General features: G+C 45.1%; 1 protein-coding gene across 1 annotated transcript in view; it reads left to right on the top strand.

The window, feature by feature from the left end:
* Positions 1–17,694, top strand: part of PRSS23 (serine protease 23) — a 51,885-nt gene that overhangs the window by 22,753 nt on the left and 11,438 nt on the right. The window lies entirely within an intron of this gene.

Genomic DNA, 17,694 nt, shown 5'->3' on the forward strand with positions numbered 1-17,694 from the left:
TTGTATACCACCATTACGATATACATATTTTTTTATTAAAATATTTCTGTTTTTTATACTTATTATTATTTATTATTTTTTGTTATTTTGGTACTAATTTTTGAAGTTTAGTTGATTATCATTGGAACTGGGTAGTCCTTAAGCGCAGTAAAAACTTTCATCATTCTTCACACCAAAGAACCTTCTTCCAACTGTGGAACCTAAAACTTCAAAACTAACCCAGAACGAAGCTCTCAAACACTTTGCAGATTACCCGAAGAGGGGATGTAGTTAAGTGACCAGTGGCCACAAGGCCGCCGGTCACAATCCCGACGCCAGAATCCCAGCTAGGGATTTATGACAGGCATCGAGATACCGACGCCTATCATAATCCCGACGCGGGACCGAACGAGGTATGTCCGGGGGGGCGGGGCATAAGGTTATGGGGCTCGTAGGGGCACTTAGGGCTAGGCCCCCCCCCGGGAGGGTTAGGCTTAGGCTAGGGGAAGGGGGGGTTAGGGTTAGGCGCCTCCGGGGGGAGGTTAGGGGTAGGAACCCCCCACAGGAGGGTTAGGTTTAGGGAGCGGGGAGGGGGGTTAGGTTTAGGCACCCCTGGGGGGAGGTCAGGGTTAGGCACCCCTAAAGGAGGGTTGGGGGGGGGGAGAGGGCAGCATTGGCGTTACTTACCTCCGCTGTCGGGATTTCCTCCTTTCAGCCTCATGTTGTTGGGATTTGAACCGGTGGCTAAACAGCTGCCGGCTTTACAATCCCATTCCCCTGAAGAGCATACTGTAGAAGATGGTTTGGCACGTTATGTCGACAAAAACATTGCAAACAATGTTATTGTTGGCACCATAATTCCCGGCACCACAATGTCGACCCTGTTAAAATGCTACTTAAAGCATTTGAATTCTGTCGGCAGTATAACTGTAACCTTGCTGTGAAAGCCTTTAGCAAACAGTGGGCCTAATTCAGCAGTTCACTGCTGAACGCAGATTCCTGATGATCGGGAATCTGCGCAGGCGCATGACTCGTTCTGCACACGTAATGCAGCAGGAGGTGTGATGTCTCCTGCTGCATTACGATAATTGCAAGGATCGCAATTGCAAATGTGCCTGCGTGCATACATCATATCTGTAGCCTGCATGCATACATCATATCTATAGCCTGCGTGCATACATCATAGATCTATAGCCTGCGTGCATACATCATAGATCTATAGCCTACGTGCATACATCATATATCTATAGCCTGAGTGCATACATCATATATCTATAGCCTGAATGCATACATCATATATATATATAGCCTGCGTGCATACATCATATATCTATAGCCTGCGTGCATACATCATATCTATAGCCTGCGTGCATACATCATATCTATAGCCTGCGTGCATACATCATATCTATAGCCTGCGTGCATACATCATATCTATAGCCTGCGTGCATACATTATAGATCTATAGCCTGCGTGCATACATCATATATCTATAGCCTGCGTGTATACATCATATATCTATAGCCTGTGTGCATACATCATTTATCTATAGCCTGCGTGCATACATCATATATCTATAGCCTGAGTGCATACATCATATATCTATAGCCTGAGTGCATACATCATATATATATATAGCCTGCGTGCATACATCATATATCTATAGCCTGCGTGCATACGTCATATATCTATAGCCTGCGTGCATACGTCATATATCTATAGCCTGCGTGCATACGTCATATATCTATAGCCTGTGTGCATACGTCATATATCTATAGCCTGCGTGCATACATCATATCTATAGCCTGCGTGCATCCATCATAGATCTATAGCCTGCGTGTATACATCATATATCTATAGCCTGCCTGCATACATCATATATCTATAGCCTGCCTGCATACATAATATATATATAACCTGCGTGCATACATCATATATCTGTAGCCTTCGTGCAGCTTAGCAATTGCGGTCCTTTCTGAGCCCAGTACACAGCAGTAAGAAGATTTTGGGCCTAAGACAAAGGTTGACTTCTTTAAATGAACCAATTGGCTACTTTTATGACTCACAGCCCCACCCCACTGCTTGATGATGCTATCCGCGACACTGTGTGTCTAGGGGCGGGGCTAAATGACGCAATGTATCCTGGATTTTGTATAATAAATGTTAGCTAGTATACCCAAGCCTATCAGCAATTTGGCTGCTTTTTGTTTCCATGTTAGACATTCTGTAGCTCTGTAAACTTCAGTTTTGAAATATTTTATTTGGTGTTGTATATTCTGCAGTTTTTCTATATTTTTAAAACATTTTATATATACAGAGCATCTCACCGCACCTAACTGTAGCATCCTTGTTTGGATATTGCCTATAGGTAAGTTTATTCCATATGTCGGCATGCTTCACCAGATAATGGTGTTGAATTGTGCACTGTTGTTATAAGGTAGTGATCTGGGGCGAGGCCAGTGACTCACTGGAAGAGACAGGAATGCATTACCTCAGAGCACACATTCTTGCCACAAGTATGTAATTCCACCTCTTAGGTAACAACTCAACCTGTCTTCCCGAAAACCTTTGTTCCCTATTAAAGTATTGTTCAGGTTCTTGGCTACTGATTCCATCCTCTGAAAAGCTTGTCAGGAAATAGATATTACTGCATTGTTCTGCAAAGCAATCAGAGGATTTAGTTTATGTTTAGATTTATTGGTATTGTTTTTTTGGGGGGGGGCAGGAAGCCGACTTGCCACATTACGGCTGTTGTATAGTTATTACTGACTGATGTTATAGCTGCTTTGTTCGTAATTTGCCGGCACATTGATGAGGGTTATGGCAGCTCAGAGGGAAGGTCATCCACCATTTCTAAATTTTTTAAACATTTGCTCTTGAAAGATGGCACCCTTTAGAAAATCAATGTTTTTGTAGATTCTTAAATCGCAAAGTACCAGTATTTCTATATTTTCTGTATAAAATAACTGTGTTTGCATTTGGCCGGGAGATAGTGTCCTATGTCCGTATAGAGTGTACTAGATTTGCGACTTATTATTTTGAAAATAAATTTTTTCTGTGCTTGTTGCTGATAACAATTTAACTGTGGGAACTGACCTTGACACTTATATGAAAACTTTTAATCAATAACTAAACAGTAAATACCACCTGCGGCCTTCTTCCGCTTTGCCTAATACTGACATTGTACAGTATTAAAACAAATATTAGAGCTTAAAGCACAGATCCCTCATCTATACTTTTGTTGGGTTTTGTTATAGGACAAGTTTTGTTCCTTACAATGTTATAATGTTACATTCATATTGTCGTCATTACAATGTCAACAGTTATATAGGCACGTGCAGACTGTCAACATTCTGCAATGAATTGGAGGGGGGGTTAATGTTAGGCTACGGGAGGGTAAGGTTAGGCACTAGGACAGGGTCTTCAACCTTTAAGGCAGTGTGGGCCACATTAAAAAATTCAACAAAGCCGAGAGCCACTAAGCTATACTGCAGTATTTAAACTCTGCCCCCTCCTCACACAATAATGACCCATGACTGCCCCCTCCTACAGTTTTAATTATGTCCCAAAACTGCCCCCCTCTGCAGTGCCCTCAGTAGTGCCCCTTATACAGTTCCCCCAGTAGTGGTCCCCTCTATGCAGTGGCCCCAGTAGTGGCCTCCCCTATGCAGTGGCCCCAGTAGTGGTCCCCATTATGCAGTGCCCCCAGTAGTAGTCCCCCCCTGCTGTGCCCCCAGTAGCATGCGCTGTGGGCCACCATCGACCCGGTTGCGAGCGCTCAGCGCTTGCGACCTGGTCTGAATCAGGCCCGGAGTCTTCGGAAATTCTTGCAGACCGGCAGATCCCTGACAGCGAGTTATTGGCTCATTGGTTCTTGTGAAAGGAGAAATCATTAGGATAATACAATAAAATGCATGTAATATTTGTTTGGCTTATTCACCAACGTTTTCTGTATAATATGTGCAGCAGGAGTGCTATGGTGTCTGGCTGCAGATGGGCAATACTGTATATAAATTGCAGCAGTTTGCATCATAGTAAGCTTCAATTGAGTTTAATAATTTATTTACAAAATGATGAAAGCACAGAACACATTGCTGCTGGGCGTAGCTGGGATGCAGAGACCTTGATTAAAGGGTGCAGCCAAAACACAGTTCTCCATCCCTACAGCTTCCTCATAACTTGGCTACTGGATCTAAAATTAGAGGGTGGTGTGAAAATCTATTTCATATCATGTATTTTTATATTTTAGTGACTGAATTGGAAATGTGATCACACTGTTGCGGTCTGTGTATGACACATTATGGGGGAGGTGTATGAAATAGGGGTGTGCACCGGACACTTTTCGTGTTTTGTGTTTTGGTTTTAGATCTGGATCTTTCTTCGTGTTTTGGATCTGGATTGGTTTTGCCAAAACCACCCTTCCGTGTTTTGGGTTCTGGGTTTTGTGTTTTGGATCTGGATTTTTTCTTAAAAAATAAAAAAAAAACGCTAAAATCACATAAATGGGCCTTTTTTTGTTCCTACGCTATTAATAACCCCAATAACATTAATTTCCACTCATTTCCACTCTATTCTGAACACCTCACACCTCACAATATTGTTTTTAGGCCAAAAGGTTGTACCGAGGAAGCTGGATGACTATGCTAAGCGACACAAGGGGGCGGCACAAACACGTGGCCCATCTAGGAGTGGCACTGCAGTGGCAGACAGGAAGCCAATCAGCGTTATGGTGCCCATTTGCATGTAGCACGAACCCGGGAGATCCGTGCTACATGCATCTGTGTGATTGGCACAGAGCAATGACAGGTCCGTGAGACCCGTCTGTGCTGCTGTGGTAAAAAAAAAAAAAAAAACCTGTGTAAAAAAAGAAAAAAATGGCGTGCACCCCCCCAAAAAAGAGCAACCAGCCCCGGGCATTAGTAACCCAGTGCTGGGTGTGCTTAAATACAGGGGACAAACGACGTAGGGGTCCCCTGTACTTAAGCACAACCAGCACCGGGCTAGTCAGAACCAGCGCTGGTTGCCAAAATACGGGGGACAAACGACGTAGGGGTCCCCTGTATTCTGCGCAACCAGCTCTGGGCTCTGATCCGGTCCTGGTTCTGGAAATATAGGGGACAAAAAATGAGTAGGGTTCCCCTGTATGTTCCAGAACCAGCACTGGACTTTTTCTAGCGGGGGGCTGATGCCACAGCCAGGGGAGCCCTTTCACCGGGCCCCCCAGCCGCAGCATCAACCCTGACCGCTAGTCAGCCCAGGCCGGGGATCCCTGGAGAGCTGGGGACCCCCCCAATAAAGGGGTCACCCTCTCCAGGGCACCCCAGGCCCAGGCTGATAGCCCGGGGCTATCCCCGCCACCCCTGGTGGCGGTGGGTGGCGGGTTGATTGTGTGGTGTGGTGTAAATAAAGAATATCAAACATTGTCTTTACAAGTAGAACTGCAAGTCCCAGCTAGCCTGCCCCGCATGCTGGTACTTGGAGAACCACAAGTACCAGCATGCAGGGCATTAAGGGCCCACTAGTACCTGTAGTTCACCTGTAAAAAAAATGTTTAAAAAAACACAGGACACACACACCGTGACAGTATAAGTTTATTAAACATACATACACACACACACATGTACACATACTCACCTATGTAACCTGTAGCATCGGTCCACTTGTCCGGTAAAGTATCCCTAGGGGACCTGTGAAAAAAAACATACTCACCATCTCCTATGCGAGGTTCTGTCCTCTTCGTTCCAAAGTAGGCATCCCCGGACTTGGCAAAAAAAAAAAACGAAAACGCGATCCACGAACTTAGTACCGTTCTATAGAACGGTACTTCCCGAATGAGAGCTTAGCGGCGGGGTATCACCATGGAAACCCCGCTGCTAAGCGTTCATTGGCTGAGAGAGGTCATCTCCCGTCTCTCAGCCAATGAACGGCTCCCTCCATTGTAGTCAATGGTGGGAACCGCAGGGTAAACTTTAATAACCTTGCGGCTCCCAGCATTGACTACAATGGAGGGAGCCGTTCATTGGCTGAGAGAGACGGGAGATGGCCTCTCTCAGCCAATGAACGCTTAGCAGCGGGGTTTCCATGGTGATACCCCGCCGCTAAGCTCTCATTCGGGAAGTACCGTTCTATAGAACGGTACTAAGTTCGTGGATCGCGTTTTCGTTTTTTTTTTTTGCCAAGTCCGGGGATGCCTACTTTGGAACGAAGAGGACAGAACCTCGCATAGGAGATGGTGAGTATGTTTTTTTTCACAGGTCCCCTATGGATACTTTACCGGACAAGTGGACCGATGCTACAGGGTTACATAGGTGAGTATGTGTACATGTGTGTGTGTGTGTGTGTGTATGTATGTTTAATAAACTTATACTGTCACGGTGTGTGTGTCCTGTGTTTTTTTTAAACATTTTTTTACAGGTGAACTACAGGTACTAGTGGGCCCTTAATGCCCTGCATGCTGGTACTTGTGGTTCTCCAAGTACCAGCATGCGGGGCAGGCTTGCTGGGACTTGCAGTTCTACTTGTAAAGACAATGTTTGATATTCTTTATTTACACCACACCACACAATCAACCCGCCACCCACCGCCACCAGGGGTGGCGGGGATAGCCCCGGGCTATCAGCATGGGCCTGGGGAGCCCTGGAGAGGGTGACCCCTTTATTGGGGGGGTCCCCAGCTCTCCAGGGATCCCCGGCCTGGGCTGACTAGCGGTCAGGGCTGATGCTGCGGCTGGGGGGCCCGGTGAAAGGGCTCCCCTGGCTGTGGCATCAGCCCCCCGCTAGAAAAAGTCCAGTGCTGGTTCTGGAACATACAGGAGAACCCTACTCATTTTTTTCCCCTGTATTTCCAGAACCAGGACCGGATCAGAGCCCAGAGCTGGTTGCGCAGAATATGGGGGACCCCTACGTCGTTTGTCCCCCGTATTTTGGCAACCAGCTCTGGTTCTGACTAGCCCGGTGCTGGTTGTGTTTAAGTACAGGGGACCCCTATGTCGTTTGTCCCCTGTATTTAAGCACACCCAGCACTGGGTCACTAATGCCCGGGGCTGGTTGCTCTTTTTTTGGGGGGGGGCACGCCATTTTTTTCTCTTTTTACACAGGTTTTTTTTTTTTTATTTACCACAGCAGCACAGACGGGTCTCACGGACCCGTTAGTGCTCTGTGTCAATGACACAGATGCAAGTAGCACGGATCTCCTGGTCCGTGCGTGCATCTGTGTCATTGAAATACACAGCAGCACAGACGGGTCTCACTGACCCATCTGTGCTCTGTGTCACTGTCAATCACACAGATGCATGTAGCACGGATCTCACGAGTCCGTGCTACATGCAAATGAGCACCATAATGCTGATTGGCTGAGAGCCGTGACAGACGGCTCTGTCAGCCAATCAGCACTTTGCCCATTAAAGGCAAAGGCATTTTTTTTAAAATGGCCGCTCGAGGCAAAACCTCGAGATCCGACAGCAGATCTCGAGGTTTTGCCTCGGGAGAGGGATCCGGGGCAGACAGGGAGATCCGAGCTTGGGCTCGGATCGCCCCGGATCCCCGAAGTTCGGGTGGGTTCGGTTCTCAGGGAACCGAACCCGCTCATCCCTAGTATATATGTGTATATATAAATATATATAAAATAAATTTTTACAAGTGCCTGTATAGCAACTGCCATATAACCGCCTCCTGCCCATAGCAACTGCCATATAACCGCCTCCTGCCCATAGCAACTGCCATATAACCGCCTCCTGCCCATAGAAACTGCCATATAACCTCCTCCTGCCCATAGCAACTACCATATAACCGCCTCCTGCCCATAGCGACTGCCATATAACCGCCTCCTGCCCATAGCAATTGCCATATAACCGCCTCCTGCCCATAGCAACTGCCATATAACTGCCTCCTGCCCATAGCAACTGCCATATAACCGCCTCCTGCCCATAGCAACTGCCATATAACCGCCTCCTGCCCATAGCAACTGCCATATAACCGCCTCCTGCCCATAGCAACTGCCATATAACCGCCTCCTGCTCTCTATGGCGCCTGCCAGGTGTATTGTGCATGCGCAATGCATCTGGCAGGGCCTGCGGATGGCGCTTGTGCTGAAGCACCGGCTTTTAAGGACTGCATCAGCTGCAGTCCCTAGAAACTGGGTAGGGCTGACGGCGATGCAGAGGAGTGGCTTGACATTGAAAGCGCTCTCTCAGCTAATCGCGGCCGGGACTGACAGTCCCAAGGGGAGAAAATAGGGTGCTGATTGAAAGCCACTGCCAGTGCCAGGGAAAACTCACTCCGCTGGCGAAGAGATGTAATAAGTCATCCAACTAGTTTGCTCCACTTACCTATTTCCTATTGTTTTTTGGAAACGGGAATTTCCATTCATGTTCTTTTTTAAATGCACGTTGTGATTTTCCCTTGGAACCACGTCAGGGGTGACTCACACAGAGCTGAGGGGGCTACAGGATAAACCTTTTCCAGTTAAGCATCACTTTGGAGTTATATCAATTTAAACAGCCTCCAGGGAAGGAAACGATTGTCATATTTAATGTATTTTCCACCACTAAGTTCCTTGGCAATAAGACATCCGAAATATGACACTGACAGAAGGGAACGTGGTTTATACTTTAAATTACACAATTATTTACTGGTTAGATAAAGTTATGGCGCATACACACGTAACGATTTTGTTAATGAACAATTTTCGTTAACGATTTTTGTTCAGTTTTTCCCTTGAAAAAGTGAACGATTTTTTGAAGTGTAATGAACGATTTTTTGAACGATTTTTTCAACGATGAACTAAAAATGTACCTTCCCTTAATGAAAATCGTTAAGTTGGACAGTCTGAAATGGACGATGAACTACAAACTACAAACGGGAGCGCGCTTGAACGTTATCGTTAAATCGTTCAAAAAATCGCATGCACCTTCAGATTTCAGTTGTAAAGCCTGTTTCTTAAATTTTTTATTTTAGACTGTGAAATTGCATCTGATATTGGGCTCTATTCATAATGTTAATTATTGGGGTCCGAGTGGACCCTGATAATTAACATTCTAACTCGCCGCGAGCGCCGGAGCAATTCATCATTGCTCTGGTGCGGAGACAGCTGATGCGACAATCAGCTGTCTACCCGAATCTTGTCACTGCACCTTTCAGAGCTGTGAAACTTGTGCGCCTGCGTGAATTAGAGTTCACTGAGGTGCACAAAACCCCCGGCGTCCGGTAGAATGAGCCGGACAGGAGTGGAAGGATCCAAATGGATCCCATAGGGAAGAACCGCGTTGTGCGCGGCGAGCGGGAGCACACGGCATCTGAAGATGGTAAATGTTCCCGCAGTCAAACTCTGAAAATATTGTATTTTCAGATCTTGATGAATTTAGGTCCCAATACTAGTGTATGGGGATAGCGGGATGTTCATTTTCACCTGCGTTTGCAGAAATTAAGTGATAATGAATAGAGCCCATTGAGTTTAAAGGGCAGATTTATTAAAGCTTCTAAAAAAGGAAAAGTGATGGTGTTACCCATAGCAACCATATTCTAGCTGTTATTGCATCCTAGAAAATGATCTGAATTTGATTCATGCTTGCCGACTTCATGGGGCATATTCAATTGGCCACATTAATTTTCTTTATGATTGCGGCCGTCCGCCAGGTTTTTTCTATTCAATTAGATGTGATAATTTTGGCAATTTCTATAGGATGTAACACAGCTTTTTTTCTTGCAGCCCCAGAGCAGGTACAAATTCGGGAAAAATGGTTATTTTAAAGTAAAAATGTTTAGAGTTGATATAGAAACCCTGGAACCCCTCCCCCTATCCCCAGGAACACCCACCTCCCCCTAATGATCAATTAGTAAATTAGCAGTTAATTGGGCCAATAATTACATGTCATTTTTATGGTGATTTTCTGCAAAGTGCAGAATAATGGGTTATACGATGAAAACAGGTATATGGGGGTGCTGTATGGATGACACAAGTATTTTTAAGTCTGCAGGTGGGAGCTACAGGTGTTTTTTAAATAATTTTTAAAAGTGGCTTCAAATGACTAGAAAAAAAAAAAATCTGCTTTCTATCATTTTTATTTAACTGATTAAACAATTGGAAAATCAGCTATTTTAAAGCTCCAAATATTTATCTTCCGGAGAGTATCCCGACCTCCGTTATTCCAAAAGTAAGAGCAGGGTTGGGGGAGGGCTAGAGTTAGGGTTAGGCACTAGGGGGAGGGTTAGGTTTAGGGCAGGGGTGGGGAACCTTTTTTCTGCCAGCGGCCATTTTGATATATATATGAAATTATTCGGGGGCCCAGTGCAGGCCACGACCCTCCGTGTGACATCACACGGGGCCGAGCCACAATTGCCGGTGATTACAGCAATGCCCGGAGCATCCTGAGAATGCTCCGGGGAGCTGTAAGGGCAGCTGTGTGATCATCTGAAGCGTCCTAAGGACTCTCCAGGTGGCACTGCTACATAGATTCTGGTTGCAGGGTGCCATTCTAGGCACCCTGCTAACCAAATGAGGCTGGCAGAAAAAAAGTTCAGAGGGCCATACCAAATGATTCCGGGTGCCTTATATGGCCCCTGGGCCTGAGGTTCCTCATCCCTGGTTTAGGGTGTGGGAGGGGGAGGTTAGGTTTAGGCATCGGGGTGGGAGGATTAGGTTTAGGGGTAGGAGAAGGTGTCGATATCCTAACCCTGTCAGGATGCCGGTGTCTGGATTTTGACCACCGGGATGCCGAACGCCGGTGTCCTGTACCCAACCTCGCTGAAGTATGCAAAAGAAGAAACAAGAATGTTTTGAACACTTTCCTTTACTTCCTTTACATGTAGATCACTGTCAGGTAAAAAGTAATATCACTTATCTCAATGCCCTTCTAAAAGTGGCTGCTGTTCCTCCAAATCAGATCTCCCATTCTCCATTGGTGTTTCTTTGGGGCAATCCACTCCAAATCTCTTATTCACATGTGGGCCTACTGCGTTTGTGTAGCGCCTTTATTCTCAACGCGTTTCATCACAGTAATGACTTCATCACCGCACATCACCACACAAGAGGGTTTTACCACACTGAAAATCCCGCACCTAATTGGATATGCCCCAAGATGTCTAATGTCCTCATTGGCTACCTTAGGATGTACTGTATGTTATATATAATAATTAGAGCATTTCGGAGTAAAAAAAAAAGCCTGTGTTGTTAGCGTATTGAAATCTAAATATGGTTTGGTCAAGTTTATGTGGTTTGGGGGGACGTTAATAATAAATAATTACAATAATAATAGTTTGTCTCTTTGTAATTCAGAACAGTGCAAAGGGACTGTCCTGCGTTTGTCATGTTTGCCCCAAATTGGGGATATATTACCCCGCTTTGTGTTATTGTGTGAATGAGGGGAGTTAGGTTTGAAGGGTGGCTTCCTACCTCGGAAGCACCCCTCCTTGGGGACGTGCCCCCCCCCTCCCAATGTGACAAGACCGCCCCGTTTTGTGTGGTGATTGTGCTGAACTTGTCCCGATCTCCTAATGGGACAATGTTTGGTGGTATTATTTTTTTCATTACTAGCATATAAAACTTTCTTTACACAAATAGAAATCATAATATATAGGTTTATACACATACTAAAGTCATGCACATTACGTAATTAATTAATAGAATTAAACATTAATAAGATGCAAAGTTTTGAGTTCTCAGCTCTTTTAAGCGTTATAGTAACATTTCATGGGCTTATTTAATATCTTAAAGTAAAGTGCACAAATGTGGTGCTACCCAACAGGCTTCTCTAGGAAAATGAAAGGCGCAGTCTGATTGGGGGTTATAAACTACAGCAGTGATTAGCGTTGCTGCCTCACAGCACTCTGGTCAAGGGTTTGATTTCAACTAGGGCCCCATATGTGTGGAGTCTGTATGTTCTCCCCATCTTTGTGTGAGCTTCCTCCCACAATACAAAAACATTACGAAAGGTTAACTGGCTTCTGACAAAGAAATAACCTAAGTTTATATTTGTGTGTGTCCATATGATAGGGAATATAGATTGTCAGCTCCAGTGGTGCAGGGACCGATGTGACTAAATATGGCTGTGAAGTGCTGCAGAATATGTATGCTCTTCATGAAAAAAAAACAACCTCTTAATAAATAATAATATTGTACTGTGCTATTAAAGAAACACCCTGGATCATAGGCAAACGCAGGGTGGGTTTCTGGTTGCCTGGAAACCCCCCCCCCCAGCCCACACCATGACCACAATAGAATTTTAGTAGTGCTGCATGTTCTTCTAAGTGTCACAAATTAAATAATTAGCACCACCTGTGGATTTTTAAACGTGTCAGCCAGTAATAAATACACCTGTGCACCAACTCGGAGATATGGAAAACATGCACTGTTATACCCCTTTTACACCGGGACTAAAACCCGGGTTATAGCAGGGTTAACCCGGGCAGCTCCCTGGTGTAAAAGGGGAGAGGGTTGGATCGCCGGGTCGAGTGACCCCGGCAATCCAACCCAGGTAACTTGCAGGGTTTAACACGGGAGTAACCCGTGAAACCCTCTAGTGTGAACGGCGTGCTCCAGGTCACGATGACCTGTAGCACGCCGCATGCAGGCCGATTGGTTCGGCTTCAGTGGCGCTTGGAGATGACGTCATCTCCAAGTGTTCACTTCAACGCTGGAAAAGTCGGATCTAGCAGACCCGACTCCGATGTGAACGGCGCCAACTCGGAAATGTCCTGGGTCGGCGCCGGCTAAATTCCGGTTCAGACCCGGAATTTAGGTGTAAAAGTGGTATTAGAGGTGCACTGCTATAGACCAACAATAGGTTAAATATTAATACTGTATAATACACTATAAACACTGTATAATGCACTTATCCAGTGCATAAGGAGACCAATATGTACATACAGTATATGTCCAGGGCAGTGCTAGGTTCTTCTGCTGCTACCCCAGACTTGCTCCCATGCTCTGGAATGGTGCCCACATATGAAATAAAAACATTCAGCTCAGGCAGGATGGCCCTACTGCCGTATCTAATGGCTTACTGTGATCACTGGTCCTGTATAGGCTGGAATTATCACACACAATACACTTTGTATGACGCATATTAAATCTGGTTATGTGCTAATTATGTCCTCTTCATGGACTGGCCACACTCACTCTAAAATTAAGCATTTGGAAACCCCCCTCTAGGAATCCTGCGTTTGCCATTGTGGATGGTTATTGTTCTACAGTGCAGAATCCCATAGCCATTCAGCAACTGGCTCTGACCGATCTTGGCCAAAGTTTGAAATGAAAAACAAATGTCTGCATAGATGCTTAGTGAACAAACCCTCAGGTGTTTTTATTTGAAATTTTTATGTTGCTAACTTTATGAGAGTCATCAAATCTCAGTGTTACCGCATTCTTCTGTGACAGCATGAGTGTGCCATAAAAACATGTGTCAGCATTCTTGAAGTGCGCAGGATTCTGGATGACCACAGGAATAAAGTGAAGTCATGCAAAGAAAAAGTTGGCATGGTTTTGGAGCATTTCCTAGTGTCATTTAGGAATAATAGTTTGGTATTATTACACCATGGGATAATGCCCTCTGCAGGCTCACTTTGTAACTGCAGTGTTCAAGGTTAACTACGATTTGAGAGAATGGGGTATATTTATTAAGGTCGGGTGTGGATTTTCAGGTTTATTGGCGGGAAGTCATACTTTAGAAAATAAAGTAACTTTGGCTCATCATCTATGTTTTCACCATTAAAAGTATAGAAACCCTATATATTTACTAAGCATCGGCTTTAGAAACTGCAGAAAAACCGCCAACATGCCTGAATAAATAATACCTCTTTTCCACCAAAAACCCGGGTCCAACCTGGGTTTTCAAACATGGTTCCCACCCAGGTCAGACACCGTTTACACAGCATCATCGATCTGGGTTATTCTCAGGTCAGCCCCCTTCACACTGAACCTGAGTCTGCCCTGCTAAACTTGTGAGGTCATAAAAAGTGGGTTGGATTGCCGGGTCACTTGACCCGGGTTATTGTTCAAGGACCCTTTTACACTGAGCTGCGACCCGGGTAGATTGAGCAAAAAACCAAGTTTTTGCTCTGGTGTAAGAGGGGTATTAATGAGACGGCGGTGACAGGGTTTGAGTGCTCGAAAAACTGCTGTTGAAGCTATCAATCAAACAATCAGAAGGAGAGAAATCACTAAGCTTATAATGAGGGCACTAACTGTATTATGTATTAACTAAGTACCCCAGCCAGATACTGTAACAATGATAATTTTTTTTATGGGGGAAATATTATTTTAGTAATATATTAGTGGGAACATTTTTGCTTAATTTTATTTAGAGAGCATATAATTTATTATATTAAAGGGGCAATATTAATTGATTGTTCTTTGGTGTTTTTACATATGTTTTTAAATGACTTGGAAAGCATTTATTATTTTATGGCTTTATAAATGGTACCCACATCATAAAATAATAACTGCTTCCCCATGATGAAAAACATTTTTAAACAACAATTAATGATTCATTAATGTTGAACTTTTAATATAATTAATATATGTAATAATTAATAATAATTAATATTTCTCCCTTAATAAATGTAAACCATTATTCCCCCCTAATATGTTTATAAAATAGTATTTGCTTCATAAGAGAAGTATCAGTGTTACAGTATATGCCTCCTTATTTAATACATAATAAGGGGTCAATTTACTAAAAAATCAAGTTGGTCCAAGATTGTATTTACGGGTGTGAATTAAAGTGAAACACGGGTATGAAATCATGATACTTTCTGCAAAACACGGTTGAAAACACACATAGAAATAAATACTCCATTGGCCAAACTCGCAAGTACTTTCCATAGACAAGAATACAACACAAAATTTACAAAGAATGTGATTGTAATCACGGGGGTAAACTAAGCAAACTCGGTCCAAAAATAGAAATTTTAAATAGACTACCTCTTGACCTGCGTGTTTATCAGAAACATACACAGCTCAGTGTGATAAAAACAAAAGAAAGGGCTAAATGTAAAAAAATAAATAAATGGCGTTGAACCCCCAACCCAAAGCATAATCAACCCTAGGCTCTTTGAGCCAGTCCTAGTTAAAAATATATGGGATACATAATGTGTAGGGGTCCCCCGTATTTAATGAACTAGCACTGGGCTCTGTGAGAAAGTCCTGGTTCAATAAATACAGGGAAGAAATTGCGTAGGGGTCTCCTGTAAATTTAGAATCAGCACCGGCCTCCACTAGTGGGGGTGTAATGATGCAGCCCAGGCCAGGGAAGTGAGGACCCCACCAATAAACAGGTCACCCCCCCCCCCTTCAAGGTACCCCAGGCAAGGACTGAAGTCCAGTGGTATCCCCTGCATCCCTGGGTGGTGGATGCGGGATTGATAGTGTTAATTCATTTTGTAAAACTAATATAGATTTTCCAGGAGAACTATAGATCCCAGTAAGCCTCCCTGCATGCCGGTACTTGTGGAACTACAAGTACCAGCATGCAGGCATTAAGGGCCCGCTGGTGCCTGTAGTCCTCATGTAACAAATATATATTAAAATAAATGCAGTACACACACCATTGAAAGTAAAATTTTATTACATACACTAATACTCACATATACTCACTTTGTCCCCGGTGTTTGGTCCTCTTCTCCAGTAGCATCCCGCTGTTTAAAAAAAAAATTAAATAGCTACCCCTTGGCGTAGGTCGGTCCTCTTCTCCAGTAGGTTCCCCCGGGCCTTTACCATAACAAACCAAAAAATCCAGAGCCATACCGGACAGTAAAGAGCTATATGTGTATACATTACACATACAGCTGTTCCCCGCAAGTGACAGAACCCACAAGGTTTTCTGCACTTGTAGGGCCGCCAGCCAATCAGCGGGCGCTACTATAGTAAGCGGCCGCTGATTGGCTGTGAGTGGCCTGGCTGTCAATCAACAGACAGGCCACTGCTTGGTAATCAGGTTATCATGTTGAGCAACGGATTGGCAAAGGAGTTTTACACCTTAATTAGTGAACCTCTCAGTATAATAGGACTTTGGTGAGGGCCCCTCCCAGCAGAGACCCCCCACAGTTTGCTATAGTTAGGAGGGTTCAGGCAATTGTCATATAATGGAACCTCTGTCATTAGCCTTATAGGTCGTTTGTGTATCTGAGCAGGGGAGACTGGGCAGAGTGGCCGTGGATGAAAGATAAAATTGATGGCTGCTTTAATAGCAAACATGCCTTTGGGCAATTGTGAAAGTGGACACAGGGCCTGATTCAGAGCCGGACGCTCTGACCAGAGCGCTCGCTCTGAATCAGGGCCCTCCTACCTCATTTTGGAGCGGCCTCATGGACGCTCGCATAGCAGTGGGTTACCACCCACAGCTATAGCGAGCGTCCATGATGATGGTCGCGATGGGCAAGACCATCGCGACCATCGGGCTTGCGACGAGACCCTGCGGTAGGGTCTCGCTGCCGCAAGCCCAGGAGTGATTTTGGCTCTATCAGAGCCAAAATCACTCCCACTGACATCACTACTGATGTCAGTGGGGCCGAACCCAGACGGTAGGCGTTCCCATGGGAACGCCTTTGTCTGGCAGCCACGCCCCCGGCACGCCCACCAAAGGGGGCATGCTGTCAGTCACCATCGACAGCACACCCCCTTTGGTGCGAGACCCGGAACGACAGCTTGGCTGTCGCTATGCGGGTCTCGCGCATGCGCATGACGGAGCTCCCTCCGTCGTGCGCATGCGCATTAGGGCACCATAACCTGCAAATCTGGACAGTGGGCCTAATTCAGACCTGCTTCCGAGCGTAGGACACTCGCAAGTGGGTCTGAATTAGGCCCACTGTCCAGATTTGCAGGTTATGAAATATTGGAACACAAGCAGGAACTGCTGATGCTGGGCTGATTTTTGGTATGAATACAGAACTAGTAGAATTTCCTTCAAATTGACTTGGATAATTAATGTTTCCTACTAATCCAGAAACTTCTGGGCCTCATTCAGAGGTGGGCGCGGTGTCGATGTCGGACGCAAGTGGACAATTTTTTTCAGTCTGCGCAAACATCAGAGTCACACTGCGCATACACTCCGATAGTTACCGCCGGGGATGCAGAACGAATTTAGACGTAAAGATAGACAATTTCAGTGGGGATTCCTGGGTTGCAACAGGGGTTAGCTAGCCAGACGCAAGCGTGCCGCGGTCAGAGACTGTGTCTTTTTCCACAGTTGCACTGATTTCGGCGGCCATGTTCAGACGGAAATTCTGCCCCTCCATAGGGCATGTTGGATGATACGACGGATGGGGCGTCTTACTATGCAGAGCGCCGGATTAATGCCGCAGCTGGTGGGCTCCTCTGTACGAATATCGTTGGCTGCGGCATTATCTTAAAAGACGCAGTCGTGCTGCAGAAAGGGACGCACTTACCGGCTGCATTAGCGTTCACCTCTGAACCCGGCCCTCTGCCTCCGACAATGAGTCACGTTTGCTGGACAGTTTGGTCGCTTGCTCCATCACACCATATCTTAGGAGAACTTTTTGCCTCAAAGATACATAAAATATAGATATTCTGGGGTCTATTTATTAAGCAGCGAAAAGTGTGGAGAAATGGACCAGTGAAGAATTTGCCCAAGGCAACCAATCAGCTCCTACCTATCATTTCATAGACTAACTTGATAAATGGTACTTCAAAGCTGATTGGTTGCTATGGGCAACTGTTCCATTGGTCCATTTCTCCACACTGCTTGATAAATAGACCCCTATG

Source organism: Taudactylus pleione, unplaced genomic scaffold, assembly GCF_031769625.1.
Source record: "Taudactylus pleione unplaced genomic scaffold, aTauple2 ptg000478l, whole genome shotgun sequence".
In the NCBI taxonomy this organism is placed as follows: Eukaryota; Metazoa; Chordata; class Amphibia; order Anura; family Myobatrachidae; genus Taudactylus; species Taudactylus pleione.